Here is a 15,450-nt window from a genome sequence, read left to right as displayed (position 1 = left end):
TGAATTGGAAAGTAAATAATCTAATCCTAACTAAGGAGTGGCTAAAACAACAAATCATAGAAACAATCAAGAACTTCATTCAAGAAAATGACAAAAATGAGACAAGCTACCAAATCTTATGGGATACTGCACAAGCAGTTCTTAAGCGATGTGTTATATCTTAGAATGCCTACATAAATAAAACAGAGAAAGACGAGACCAATGACTTGGGCATGCAGGTGAAAAAAATTGAAAAAGAACAAACTGAAATTCCGCAAGTAAATACCAAATTAAAAATACTGAAAACCAAAGGAGAGATGAATAAAACTGAAGAATACTATTGAACTAATAAATAAAACTAATAGTTGGTTTTATGAAAAATAAACTAATAAAATAGATAAACTTTGGTCAATAAGATTAAAAAAAGGATGAAGAAAACCAAGTTACAATATCAAATTTAAAAGGGGTAAACTCACCTCCAATGAGGAGGAAATTAAAACAATAATTAGAAATTACTTTGCCCAACTTTATGTCCATAAATTTGACAATCTAGATGAGATGGATGAATATTTAAAAAAAATAAAAATTGCCCCAATTAACAGAAGAAGTTGAATACTTAAACATCCCATCTCAGAAAAAGAAATTGAACAAGCCATCAATGAACTCCCTACGAAAAAATTCTCCAGGGCCAGATGCATTTACAAGTGAATTTTATCAAACATTTAAAGAACAGTTTATTCCAATATCATATAGACTATTTCATAAAATTGGAGAAGAAGAAATATTTCCAGATTCTTTGTATGATAAAAACATGGTTTTGACACCTAAACCAAGACGACACAAAACAGAGACAGAAAATTATAGACCAATTTCTCTAATGAATATCGATGCTAAAATTTTAAATAAGATTTTAGGAAAAAGAATACAGCAACTTACCACAAGAATAATATATTCTGATCAGGTTAGATTCATACCAGGAATGCAGTGCTAGTACAGTATTAGGAAAATAAGTAGTATTATCGGTCATATCAACAACAAATGTAACAGAAGCCACATGATTATCTCAATAAATGCAGAAAAAATCTTTTGACAAAATGCAACATCAATTCCTACTAAAAACATTAGAGAACATAGAAAGAAAGGGAACTTTACACAAAATAATAAGCAGTATCTACCTTAAATCTTCAGCAAGCTTTATATGCAATGGAGATAAGCTCAATGCATTTCCAATAATATCAAGGATGAATGTCTATTAGTACCACTGTTATTCCATATGGTACCAGAAATGTTAGCTATCGCAAGCAGACAAAATTAAGAAATGGAAGTAATTAGAATAGTCAAAGAAGGAACTAAGTTATCATTCTTTGCAGAAGATATGATGATATACTTAAAGAATCTCAGACATTCAGGTAAAAAACTACTTGAAATAATAAACAACTTTGGCAAAATTGCAGGGTACAAAATGAACCCACACAAATCTACATTTCTACATGTTAGCAGCAAAGCCCAGCAGCAAGAGATAGAAAGAGAAATTCCCTTTAAAGCTAGGATTGACACTATAAAATATTTGGGAGTCACCCTGCCAAAACCAACTAAGGGCCTATAAGAACAAAATTATAAAACACTTTTTGATCAAATAAAGACAGCTGTAAGTAAGCAGAAAAACATCAGTTGCTTGTAGGTAGGCCAGGGCAATTAAAAAACCACAATTTTACCTAAATAAATTTACTTATTCAGTGCCATACCAATCAAAGTATTAGATAACTATTTTCTAGAGCTAGAAAAAATAATATCAAAATTCATCTGGAAGAGCAAATGTCCAGAATATCAAGGAAACTAATTAAAAGGAATGCTATGGAAGGTGACCAAGCTCTACAACATTTCAAATTATATTATAAAGTGGAAATTATCAAAACCACTTGGTGCTGGTTAAGAAACAAAAGGGTAGACCAGAGGAATATGTTATGTACCCAAGACACAGTCATCAATACGTATAGTTATCTACTGTTTGATAAACCCAAGGACTCTGCTTCTGGAATAAGAACTCACTGCTCGACAAAAATTACTGGGGAAACTGGATAACAGTGTGGTGGAAACTAGGCACAGACCAATGCCTGATGCCATACACAAGAGTCCAAATGGGTACATCTAGGTATAAAGATTGATACCATAAACAAATTAGTGGAACACGGAATGGTGTATTTATGAGATTTATGGAGAAGGGAATAATTTTTGACAAAACAAGAGGTAGAATACTTTATGAAATTCAAAATTGATAATTTTGATTACATTACATTGAAAAGTTTTTGCATAAACAAACCCAATGCAATCAAAATTAGGAAGGAAGTAAAAAACGGAAAGAATTTTTGCAACTAATTCCTGAGATAAAAGCCTCATTTCTAATATATACAGAGAACTGAGTCAAATGTACAAGAATAGAAGTTATTCCCCAACTGATAAATTGTGAAAGAATAGGAACAGGTACTTTTCAGAGGAAGAAATTAAAACTATCTATAGTCATATGAAAAAATGATCTAAATCACTACTGATTAGAGTGAAGCAAATCAAAACAACTCTGAGATACCACATCACACCTATCAAATTGGTTAACATTAAAGAAGATGATGATGATAAAGGTTGGAGAAGATGTGGGAGAGTTGGAACAGCAATTCATTGTTGGTGGAGCTGTGACGTGATCCAACAACTCTGGAGAGCAATTTGGAACTATGTCCAAAGGGCTACAAAAATGTGCATGCCCTTTGACCCAGCAATACAGCTTTTTGCTTGTATCCCCAAAAGATCATAAATATGGGAAAGTCTCATATTTACAAAAATTTTTATAGCAGCACTCTTTATACTGGCTAAAAACTGGACATCAAGGGGATGCCCATCAATTGCGGAATGGTTGAATAAATTTAGGTACATGAATGTAATGGAATACTATTGTGCTATAAGAAAGAATGAGCAGGAAGACTTCAGAGACATCTGGAAATGCTTACATGAACTGATGCTGAGGGAAAGGAGCAGAACCAGGAGAACTTTGTACACAGAAACAACCGCAATTTGCTAGGATTTTTTCTTGTAAACTTAGAACTTCATTGCAATACAAGGATTTAAAAACTTCCAATGTCCTCTTTTTTTTTTTTAAATTTATATGAGATAATTTTTTTAATTTATTTATTTAACTTTAAAACTTTCATTTAAACAAAATTTTGGGTGCCAAATTTTCTCCCCCTTTGTCCCCTCCCCCCACCCCAAAACACCGAGCATTCTAATTACCCTTATCACCAATCTGCTCTCTCTTCTATCATCCCTCTCTGCCCTTGTCTCCATCTTCTCTTTTGTCCTATAAGGCCAAATAACTTTCTATACCCCTTTACCTGTATTTCTTATTTCCTAGTGGCAAGAGCAGTACTCCATAGTTGTTCCTAAAACTTTGTGTTCCAACATCTCTTCCTCCCTTCCTCCCCACCCCTTCCCTTTGGAAGGCAAGCAATTCAATATAGGCCAAATATGTGTAGTTTTGCAAATGACTTCCATAATAGTCGTGTTGTGTAAGACTAACTATATTTCCCTCCTCCTATAATGTCCCCCATTACTTCTATTCTCTCTTTTGATCCTGTCCCTCCCCATGAGTGTTGACCTCAAATGGCTCCCTCCTCCCAATGGCCTCCCTTCCATCATCCCCCCCACCCTGCTTATCCCCTTAACCCCCACTTTCCTGTACTGTAAAATAGGTTTTCGTACCAAAATGAGTGTGCATTTTATTCCTTCCTTTAGTGGAATGTGGTGAGAGTAAACTTCATGTTTTTCTCTCACCTCCCCTCTTTATCCCTCCTCTAGTAAGTCTTTTGCTTGCCTCTTTTATGAGAGTTAATTTGCCCCATTCCATTTCTCCCTTTCTCCTCCCAATATATTTGTCTCTCACCGCTTGATTTCATTTTTTTAAGATATGATCCCATCCTCTTCAATTCACTCTGTTCACTCTGTCTCTATGTGTGTGTGCGTGTGCGTGTCCATGTGTGTGTGTGTAATCCCACCCAGTACCCAGATACTGAATAGTTTCAAGAGTTACAAATATTGTCTTTCCATGTAGGAATGTAAACAGTTCCACTTCAGCAAGTACCTTAAGACTTCTCCTTGCTGTTTACCTTTCCATGCTTCTCTTCATTCCTGTGTTTGAAAGTCAAATTTTCTCTTCAGCTCTGGTCTTTTCATCAAGAATGTTTGAAATTCCTCTATTTCATTGAAAGATCATTTTTTCCCCTGAAGTATTATACTCAGTTTTGCTGGGTAGGTGATTCTTGGTTTTAGTCCTAGTTCCTTTGACTTCTGGAATATCCTATTCCATGTCCTTTGATCCCTTAATGTAGAAGCTGCTAGATCTTGTGTTATCCTGATTGTATTTCCACAATATTTGAATTGTTTCTTTCTAGCTGCTTGCAGTATTTTATCCTTGACCTGGGAACTCTGGAATTTGGCCACAACGTTCCTAGGAGTTTCTCTTTTTGGATGTCTTTCAGGCTGTGATTGGTGGATTCCTTGAATACTTATTTTGCCCTCTGGTTCTAGAATCTCAGGGCAGTTTTCCTTGATAATTTCATGAAAGATGATGTCTAGGTTCTTTTTTTGATCATGGCTTTCAGGTAGTCCCATAATTTTTAAATTGTCTCTCCTGGATCTATTTTCCAGGTCCGTTGTTTTTCCCAGGAGATATTTCGCATTATCTTACATTTTTTCATTCTTTTGATTTTGTTTTGTCATTTCTTGGTTTCTCATAAAGTCATTAGCCTCCATCTGTTCCATTCTAATTTTGAAAGAACTATTTTCTTCAGTGAGCTTTTGAATCTCTTTTTCCATTTGGCTAATTCTGCTTTTGAAAGCATTCTTCTCCTCATTGGCTTTTTGAACCTCCTTTGCCAATTGAGTTAGGCTATTTTTCAAGGTGTTATTTTCTTCAGCATTTTTTGGGGTCTCCTTTAGCAGGGTGCTGACCTGCTGTTCATGCTTTACCTGCATGTCTCTCATTTGTCTTTCCAGTTTTTCCTCCACCTCTCTAACTTGATTTTCAAAATCCTTTTTGAGCTCTTCCATGGCCTGAGCCCATTGAGTGGGCTGGGATACAGAAGTCTTAACTTCTGTGTCTTTCCCTGATGGTAAGCATTGTTCTTCCTCATCAGAAAGGAAGGGAGGAAATGCCTGTTCACCAAGAAAGTAACCTTCCATAATCTTATTTCTTTTCCCTTTTCTGGGCATTTTTCCAGCCAGTGACTTCACTTCTGAATATTCTCTCCACACCCACTTTGCCTCTGGATCCTCCCAGCCAGTGCTTGGGGTCTGAGACTCAAATGCTGCTTCCCAGCCTCAGGGCTTTATGCGGGGGCAGGGCTGCTATGCAGTGTGAGATTAAGTTCAGGTGCTCAGGTTGGGGCAGGGCCGCCTCACGGGCTCAGTTCCCTCAGGGGGTTTATGCAGAGACCTTCAACAATGGATCTGTGCTCCTGCCTGCTTGGGGAGGCATGGGGATACGCCACTCCCCTGTTGGCCCCCCAAAAAGACTCTCTCACCAACCCTTGTCACCTGTGGGTGGAGGGACCCACGTGGCTGCTGGAGATTCCTTCCCTGAAGCCTGCTTGGATCTGCCCCTCTTGGTGCCGTGGCCAAGGTAGGGCTGGGCAGGTCTCACGGTCCAGGGCACAATGGACCTTTCGGGTCAGGTCTGTCTGGAACAGAAATCTCTTACGCTCTGTTGTTCTGTGGCTTCTGCTGCTCCAGAATTTGTTGCTCCAGAATCTTTTTTCCAGATATATATGGGCAGTGGATTCGGAGGTAGCGTATCCTGCATCCTTCTATTCCACCATCTTGGCTCTGCCCCTCCAATGTTCTCTTAAGACAAAATGCCTTCCACATGCAGGGAAAGAACTGTGGACTTTGATCACAGAATGTAGCTGATCATTTTCTTCTGTACTATGTTTTGGTTTGTCTTATGATTTCTTCCATTCATGTTAATTCTTTTATGCAACATGAATAAAGTGAAAATATATTTAATAGGAATGTGTGCGTAGAACCTTTTTTAATTATTTGCCATCTCAGAGACGGATGGGTGAGGGAGGAGGGAAAAAGAAGGAGGGAGGGAAACATATCTAAGTTACATAGAAGTGACTGTGGAACCCTGAAAGGAAATAAAATAATAAAGAAAAAGGATAAAAAATAATTAGACATAAAGAAATACATTTATGGTGGCATACACGCAAACTCCACCAAAACTTCAACAAATATTTATTAAACATCTATGATGAGAGTAGCAGAAGAACAAAGTGAAAAGTTCACTGCATGTGAGGTCAGATGGCGTGGATTGAAGTTCTCCAAAATTTCCTAATTATGTGATCTTGGACTAGTTATTGCAAGTCTCTGGGATTCAGTTTTTTTCAGTTATTTAAAGGCAATGAATTGAATTAGGTGATCCTCTTCCATCTTCCCTTTTTTCTTTTTCTTCCTCCCCTTTTTCCTTTTTTTTCTTGTTTCCATGATTTTAAGATTTTATGTGCAATGCACAGTGCTAGGCTCTGTGATAGTAAGGATAATGAGATATTTACTAGCCTAAAGGACCTTTACACTCTATATAAAGACGTTATATACGCTAAACTATAACATTCATTGGTACCTAAAGCAATAACACATTTATAAAGACAGTAATATGTGTCCCTGTGATGGCAGAGTTTGACACTCACCATCAAATAAAGGTAGAAATGATAAGTTCAGAATCAGAGAGAGCTATGTTACTAAAGCAAAATTTACTGCAATAGAAATGTATCTGACAGAAACAAATACAGACTGAATAATCTGCTTATTATATATTTTCTCAAGAGTTTCTAAATATCTGGCATGTCACTTGTCATATAGAGAAATCTGACAGAGGATTCACTCCTGCCTAGGAATCAATTGAAGATCTTCTGGTGCTTCAAATCTTTCAGTCCCATCACTCAAGCTTTCTTTATCCACAAACCCTTTCTAATGTTTATGTTCCTTTTTCCTCCTTTTCCAACCCCACTCCTTTGCCTGCTCCTTTTTTTCACTAGTTCTTATTGCTTTTCACATTTCACACTTTAATAAATATGAATATTATGCTGCCAAAGAACCATTTCCCCCCTATTAAGTATTATGAGATGAGCAGTCCAGATAAAGGATAAGAGAAAGAGAATCAATGGTCTAAGAAACAGCAGAGGACAGTGAGCAACAAAAATCTAACTTCAGAAATCCCCAGAAATCCCAAGAACAAATAAGCTGAGAATAATCATGTCACTCACATTATCAAAAACTTTCAAAATTCTCTCAACCAGATAAGCTCTGTCTCTTGACGACTCTATGGATAAGATGGACAGAGGAGGCATTAATATATAAGTGTAAGTGAATTCATAAGATTTCAATTTTGCATCACAAAATTAATCATATTCTGGATAGAAGGTACTAGGAGAGAGTCACAGAGACCAGTCTTCGTATCTGTTTTGGTAAATAGAGCAAAATCTTTATTACTTTATTTCATTGAAATAATAAGTGGAAAGCTTTTTAAAATTTTATATTAGTACTAAGTGAGAGAGTGTTTGCTGACCTATTGTAGACATTCAGAATCAGGATTGAAAGAAAGATTTGAAAGTTTAGAAAACTATAGTAGATTTCTTTAGTCACAATTTAATAGCAATAATCATGATGTTTAAAGTATATGATTTCATAAGCTTCCCTATGACATTTACTCGCTATTTGACAGGGAATAAATCACCTAAATTCTCTGAGCCTAAGTGTCTTCATCTATACAATGGGGGTAATAACAGCAGTACCTGTCTCATAGACTCGCAAGACTCAAGTGAGATAATACCTATAAAGTATTTTGACAACTTTGAAATGCTAAATAAATTGCAGTTATTATCCTTATGTGTTAGAATACTAAGGTAAATGAATTGAATAAAATTTAATAAGCAGAAACATAAATATCATATTTAGATTCAAAAACATTTTATGAATAAAAGATGTGAAAGATCATAATGAGATAGCTGTTTTAATCTGAAGTATCAGGTTTAACACAGGTCGTCAAAGTGATATGGCAGCCAAGTTAAATAATATAACTTAGGTGGGAGAAAGGCCTAGTCATTCAACAAACACTTATTAGGTATCACTCTGATGTGCATCTACAAGAGATACAAAGACAAAAATGAAACCAATTTAGCCCTTGGGAAGCATATGTTCTACTTGGTAGTGGGAACTGGGGAAAGTGAGACAATGTGATTGAAAAGACTATACAAGATGATTTATCCTTGGGAGGGTCCTTGAAGCAAAGGAGATTAGAATAGACTTCCAGAAGAAATGATGTTGCATCAAAGGTTTGAAAGGCCTAGATGATTTAGTTGAGAAGGGTAGATACATGATCAGCATAACTTGAGGTTTTAAAAAAGAAAAAAAAGCGAGATGAGGTTCTTTATATAGGTTTGGTTTGGTTGGAGGCTAGAGTGAAAATAATATATAAGAAACTGGGAACGGGACTCATAAATTAGATTTTAATGAGATTTGAAAGCAAAATAGGCGTTTGCATTTTATTCTTGATGCAAGTGGGAGCCACTAGAACTGCTTTATCAGGGAAGGGACATGATGAAATCTATGATTTAAGAATGAACATGTGGCAGTTATAAAAAGAGGAAGAGAATCTGTGGGAGCAATTTGGAAGCTCTTATGATAATCTGTGTGACAGCTCATGAGAACTTGAACTAAGACTGTGGTTCTATTAGTTGTGTGTGACTGTGTTGTGGTTTGTTCTTCATTCCCTAAGAGGACCACGACATCAGGGAGATGATCAGACGACTTGCAATGGATTTTGATTTGAATGATGGAGGGTTGTGTAAAGTCACCAGCATCACTTTCTCCTCTAGAGTCATCTGGGTCCAGTGATGGATCAAGGTGACTAGAGATAGCCCAAGATACAATGGGAGGCCTTGGTCCTTTTAAGCTGAGATTTTTTCAAGTTCTCCCTTTGAGTGAAGTGATGCTCCATTCAGTGAATAGGCCACTTTAAGAAATGAGTCAAGGTATGGTTCATTTAATTAAAACAAATCAAACTGGAAGAGGAAGACCCTCAGAGTTGCTGACCGAAAGAGTTAACAGTTACTATTTATATTCACTCTGAGCCAGGATGGCCCCCAAATTAGTCATTAAATCGTGCTTGGGCAGGGTCCTATTATTGTCCAATCCATAAGATACAGAGTGAATTGGGTCTAAGACTTGGTCTTTGAGAAAAAAATATAGCCAGTAAACTAAGTTAACTTGGTAGCCTTTGGTTATCAAAATATACTTTTGTGCAGAACACCCTGAGAGGAGAGGAGAGGAGAGAAGGGGAGAGGGGAGAGAAGGGCAGGGGAGGAGAGGAGAAGAGAGGGGAGGGAAGGAGAGGGGAGGGGAGGAGAACTAAGGACCACAAAAAAAGATATTTTATTTTTTAATACTTTTGGAAAAAGAAGGATAAAAAATAAGACCTTTATATAGGGTCGAAGAGATAGTAATAAATGACAGGAAAGAGGACAGTACTGTTAAGTTTTCATTTCTTTTGTTTTTCTGCAAAGGAGAATATGGAAATGACAAAATTACTGCAAAAGGGCTAATACTGATGATATGTAAGAATATGGCAAAAAAATGCCCACCAGGGTCTGATGGAGTAAAATTCACCTGTTTCAGGTGAACTAAAACATCACATCATGGAAGAAATGGCAGATATGATTTTGAAGTCACTGTGTGACACTTGGAAAGATCATAGGAAATGGGAGAGATATACTGCAAGATTGGAAAAGTAAAAAAAAAAGTTTCAGTTTTCAAAAACTGGAAAGGACATATTATATAAATAAAATGACTAGTGAGATAGACCATAATTCCTGAGAAAATTCTAGAACGAGTCATGAAAGACATGGTCAGTGCACACCTAGGAAGGGAAGTGGTAACTTCAAAAATATTAATAGGGATTATCACGGTCACATCAAAGGAACCTCATTTTTTATTTTGACAAGATTATAAATTAGTAGATAAGAGGAATACTGTGTCCATAGCTCATGTATATTTTAACCAATATTCTAATAATTTCCTACTATTCTTGAGGAAAAGATAGACAGATTAGATGATAATATAATTATTTGGATTCAGAATGTATTGTAATGCTAGAATGATTTGTTGTCAATGGTTCAATGTTGACATAGTAAAAAGTCTTCAATGGAGTAACCCATTGATCTTGGACTGTTTGTCATTGTTGTCAATGACTTAGATAAAGCCAGAGACGGTATGTTAATCAATCCTTAGAGGACAGAGAGCTACAAAGAATAGCTTTAAGAAAGTGTATAACAGAATCAAGATCAAAAGGAACTTAAAAAACTAGAACATCTGGCTGGATTTAATAAGAACAAATAAGAAATCTTGTGCTTGGGCATAAAAATCAACTTTTGATATATAATGTGGTGTGAGGCATTATTAATATCAGTTGTTCTAAAAATAAGATCTAGAGTTTTTAGTGGACTATAATTCAGTAGGAGTGAAAATATCCATATTATTGGAGGAATCTAGGAATGTTTCAACTGGAGAAGATGAAGGAAAGAAACATAGGCTGAGGCAAGGACACTGGTAGGTTTAATAGCTCTGTGTCAGAGGAATATGTGGATTGATGGGAGGTTATGGTGAGATTAGTGAATTTCAGAGTTATATGTACTGGAGGTGAAACACACCCATTTTTGGTTGAGGCATAGGGGAGACAAAAACTAGAAAGGTTGATAACCTTGGAAATGGGCATTTGAAGAGGTGTTAGCATGCCAAAAATGTTCCCAAGGAAGAGGAGAGAGGATGACTAGAAGAATGTGAGTCACATACTAAATTATGATGAAGGACAGAGAATGAACTTGGGGTTGGCAGAGAACATCAGCCTGGATCTGGATAGGATGATAACTCTGGTTGGCTTGTTTGAGTATCACAGAATCATAGGACACAGCACTTCCTACCACAAAGTCTTTGACTCTTTGAAAAGGAAATCAGCTATTATTGATTACTTTTTAGTTTTAGTTGGATTATAGGATTAAACTCCACTCTTTTTTAAAATCAATCAATCAATCAATAACTATTTGACACTTACAATGTACCAAGTACTGTGCTAAGCCCTGGTATCATATACAGTTCACCTCTGGGAGTCTGTATACATATATGATCAAATCTTCCATTACTTCCATTCTTTTGACCACAACTCTAGTTCAAATTCTTCTCCACTCCCTCCTAGATAATTGTAATAATTTTTAAATATTTTTTAAAAAATGATCAATTAATTTTTAGTTTTCAACATTCAATCTTATCAGAGTTTTCAGTTCTACTTTTCCCCTTTCTTCCCTCCCCCCCCCAAGATGGTATACAATCTGATATAGACTATACATGAAAGATTCATATTAAGAATCTTTCTACATTAGAGAAGTTGTAAGACAAGAATCAGAACAAAAGGGAAAAACCACAAGAAACAAACAAAAAAAATACAATAGTGTGGGCTGATCTGCATTCAGACTATATAGTTCTTTCTCTGGATGTGGACAGCATTTTCCATCATGAGTCTTTTGGAATTATCTTAGGTCACTGTATTGCTGAGAAGAATAAAATTTATCAAAGTTGATTATTGTGCAATATTGCTGTTACAATGTACAGTATTCTCCTGGTTATCCTCACTTTATTCAACATCAATCCATTTAAATCTTTCCAGGATTTTTTTTTTTGAAATCTACAAGTTCATCATGTTTTATGGAACAATAGCATTCCATTCCATTCATATACCACAACTTATTAAGTCATTCCCCAATTGATGGGCATCCCTTCAATTTCTCATTCCTTCTCACTATAAAAAGAACGACTATAAATATTTTTATACATGTGAATCCTTTTTTTAATTTATTATGATTGCGTTGATACAGACCTAGTAGAGATATAGCTGAATCGAAGGGTGTGCACAGTTTGATTGTCCTTGGGGCATAGTTCTGAATTGCTCTGAATAATGATTATATCAGCCAACAACTTCACCAACAACACATTAGTGTTCCAATTTCCCAGTATTTCCAATATTTCAACATTTTCCTGTTTTGTCATAATGGTCAATGGGATGGATATGATGTGGTATTTCAAAGTTGTTTTGATTTCTATTTCCCTAATGAGTAGTGATTTAGAGCATTTTATATGACTTTAGAGAGTTTTAATTTCTTCATCTGAAAAATACATGTTCATGTTCTTTGACTATTTATCAATTGGAGAATTAATTGTATTCTTATAAATTTGACTCAATGTTCTATGTATTTTAGAAATGAAGTTTTTTTCAAACATGCTGGTTGTAAAAATTGTTTCCCAGGTTTCTGCTTCCCTTCTAATAATCGTTGCATTGATCTTGTTTCTTCCACAAAAATACCTTTTAAATTACATGCAATCAAAATGATCTATTTTGGATTTCATAATGTCCTCTACCTCTTGTTTGGTCATAAATTCTTCCATTTTTTCATAGATGTGACAGGTAATCTATTACTTGCTCTCCTAATTTGTTTATAATTCCACTCTTTCTATGTGAATCATGTACCCATTTTGACCCTATCATCATATAAGGTGTAAGAGGTTGGTCTATGCCTACTTTCTGTCATATTATTTTTCAATTTTCACAGCAGTTTTTGTCAAACTGTGAGCTCTTACCCCCGAGGCTGGAGTATTGAGTTTATCAAACCATAGATTACTATAGTCATTGACTACTGTGTCTAAAGTACCTAATCTATTCCCATAATCCATAACTTTATTTCAAAGCCAGTAACAAGTAATTTTGATGACTGCACTTCACAATATAGTTTTAGATCTGGTGTGGTTAGGCCCCTTTGCTTTGCATTTCTTTTCATTAATTCCTTTTTACTCTTTTACTCTTCCAGGTGAATTTTATTATTCTTTTTCTAGCTCTATACAATGTTTTTGGTAGTTTGATTGGCATGTCACTGAATAAGTAAATTACTGTAAATAGAATTGTCATTTTTATTATATTAGCTTGGCTTAACCATGAACAACTGGCATTTTTCCAATTATTTATATCTGACTTCATTGTGTAAAAAGTGTTTTGTAATTTTGTTCATATGGTTTGTAGCTTTGTCTTGGCAAGTAGACTCCCAAATGTTTTATATTTTCTATAGTTACTTTAAATGACATTTCTCTTTCTATCTGTTACTGTGGGTTTTATTAACAGTATCTTTAAATGGTGATGACTTGTTTGAGTTTATTTTATACCATGCAAATTTGCTACAGTTGTCTACTATTTCAAGTAGCTTTTTGTTGATTTTCTAGGATGCTCTAAGTATACCATCATATCATCTGCAAAGAGTGATTGTCTTTTCTAATTATTCAATTCCTTTTTCTTCTTTTATTGCTAAAGCTCACATTTCTAGTGCAAAATTGCACAGTAGTGGTGATAACAGATATATTTGTTTCACCCTTGATGTTAATAGGAGTGTTTCTAGCTTAAACCATTAAATACAATACTTTTATTTTTATAAATTTGACTAAATTATCTATTTATATAAAAAGTAAGACCTTTGTTGGAGAAACTGTCTGCAATTTTCCTAGGTTTCTGAATAAATTCTAATTTTTGTTGGATTGGTTTGTGTAAAAATTGTTTAGTTTTGTGTAATCAAAATTATCTATTTTACCTCCTGTGATCCTCTTTGTCTCTTGTTTGGTCATAAACTCTTCACTTATCTATAGATCGGACAGGTACATTTTTCTATGCTTTTCTAATTTGCTTATGATTCCATCTATTTTTGTTACAATCATTCACCCATTTTGATTATAACATGACATAATTGCGTGAGATGTTGACCTATGACTAGTTTCTCCCAAAATGCTTTCCAGTTTTCCTAACAGTTATTTTCAAATAGTGAGCTCTTGCTCTACAAACTTAGTTATTTCAGTTTATCAAACACTAGCTTACAAGAGTCAATTACTGCTCTATATTGTGTACTTTATCTATTCCACTGATTCACCACTCTATTTCTTAGCCCGTACCAGATTGTCTTAATAATAATCACTTTGTAATGTAGTTTGAAATCTGATAGAGCTAAGCCACCTACTTCACTTTTTTCATTAATTCCATTAATATCCCTAACCTTCCAGATGGATTTTGTCATTGCTTCTTCTGTCTATATAAATAATTCTTGATTAAAATAACTCTGAGGTACCACATAACACATTGACTACTATGACAGAAAAGGAAAATAATAAATGTTCGAGAATATGTGGGAAAATTGGAACACTAATGCGTTGTTGGTGGAGTTGTAGAACGGATTCCACCGCTCTGGACATCAATTTGGAACTATGCCCAAAGGGCCACCAAACTGTGTGGGCCCTTTAATCCAGCAATGCCACTACTGGGTCTGTATCCTAAAGAGATCACAAAAAGGGGGAAAGACTTACATAAACAAATATGCTTACAGTAGTTCTTTTTGGTGGTGTCACAGAAATTTAGAGGAGTCCTATCAATTGGGGAATGGCTGAACAAGTTGAGGTATTTGAATATAATGGAATACAGTAGTGCTATAAGAACTGATGAGCAGAATGCTCTCAGAAAAACCTGGAAACACGTGCATGAACTGATCCAAAGTGAAATGAACAAAACCAAGAGAACAGTATGCACAGTAACTTCAACATCGTGTGACAATCAACTATGAATGATTTAGCTCTTCTAAGCAATACAATTACCTAAAACAATTCCAAAGTCTCATAATGAAAAAATGCTATCCACTTCCAGAGAAAAGAAAGGTCATTTGTTTTTCAGTGAACTATTTCATTTCTTCTTTTTTCCCCCTCGTTGCTTTTTTTTTTATTTCTTCACTTTAGTTTTTCTTGTCTTTTTGATGAAAGTAACCCTTTTTAATAAAATAATGAATAATTTTTGTGATAATGCAAATCATTGATTCACCCCTATCTTTCTGGGAAAGCTTCTAGTTCATCCCCATTACCATACTGCTCTTAGTTTTAGGTAGATGCTACTTATAATTTTAAGAAAGGTACCATTTTTCTTATGCTTTTTCCTATTTCTAATAGGAATTGGTGTTGTTTTGTCAAATATATTTTTTTCTGCAGCTATTTCATATAATTGAATCACTTTTTATTAATATATTCAGTTATACTTATAGTTTTCTTCACATGGAAACAACCCTAGATTCCTAGTATAAAACAAATCTAGTCATAATGTGTGATGTTTTTGGATATATTGGTATTATCTCCTTGCTAGTATTTTATTTTCATTTTTTGCATCAATATTCATTAGTGACATTGTTCAATAGTTTTCTCTTTCTGTTTTTGCTCTCCCTAGTTAAGGCATAAAAACCATGTCTGTGTTTTAGAAATGATTTTGTAGGATTTTTAAAATTTCTTCAAGTAGCTTTGATGCAGTCAGGT

The sequence above is a fragment of the Notamacropus eugenii genome, chromosome 3 (assembly GCF_028372415.1).
Source record: "Notamacropus eugenii isolate mMacEug1 chromosome 3, mMacEug1.pri_v2, whole genome shotgun sequence".
Lineage (NCBI taxonomy): Eukaryota > Metazoa > Chordata > Mammalia > Diprotodontia > Macropodidae > Notamacropus > Notamacropus eugenii.
Note: the sequence above shows the minus strand (reverse complement) of the source record.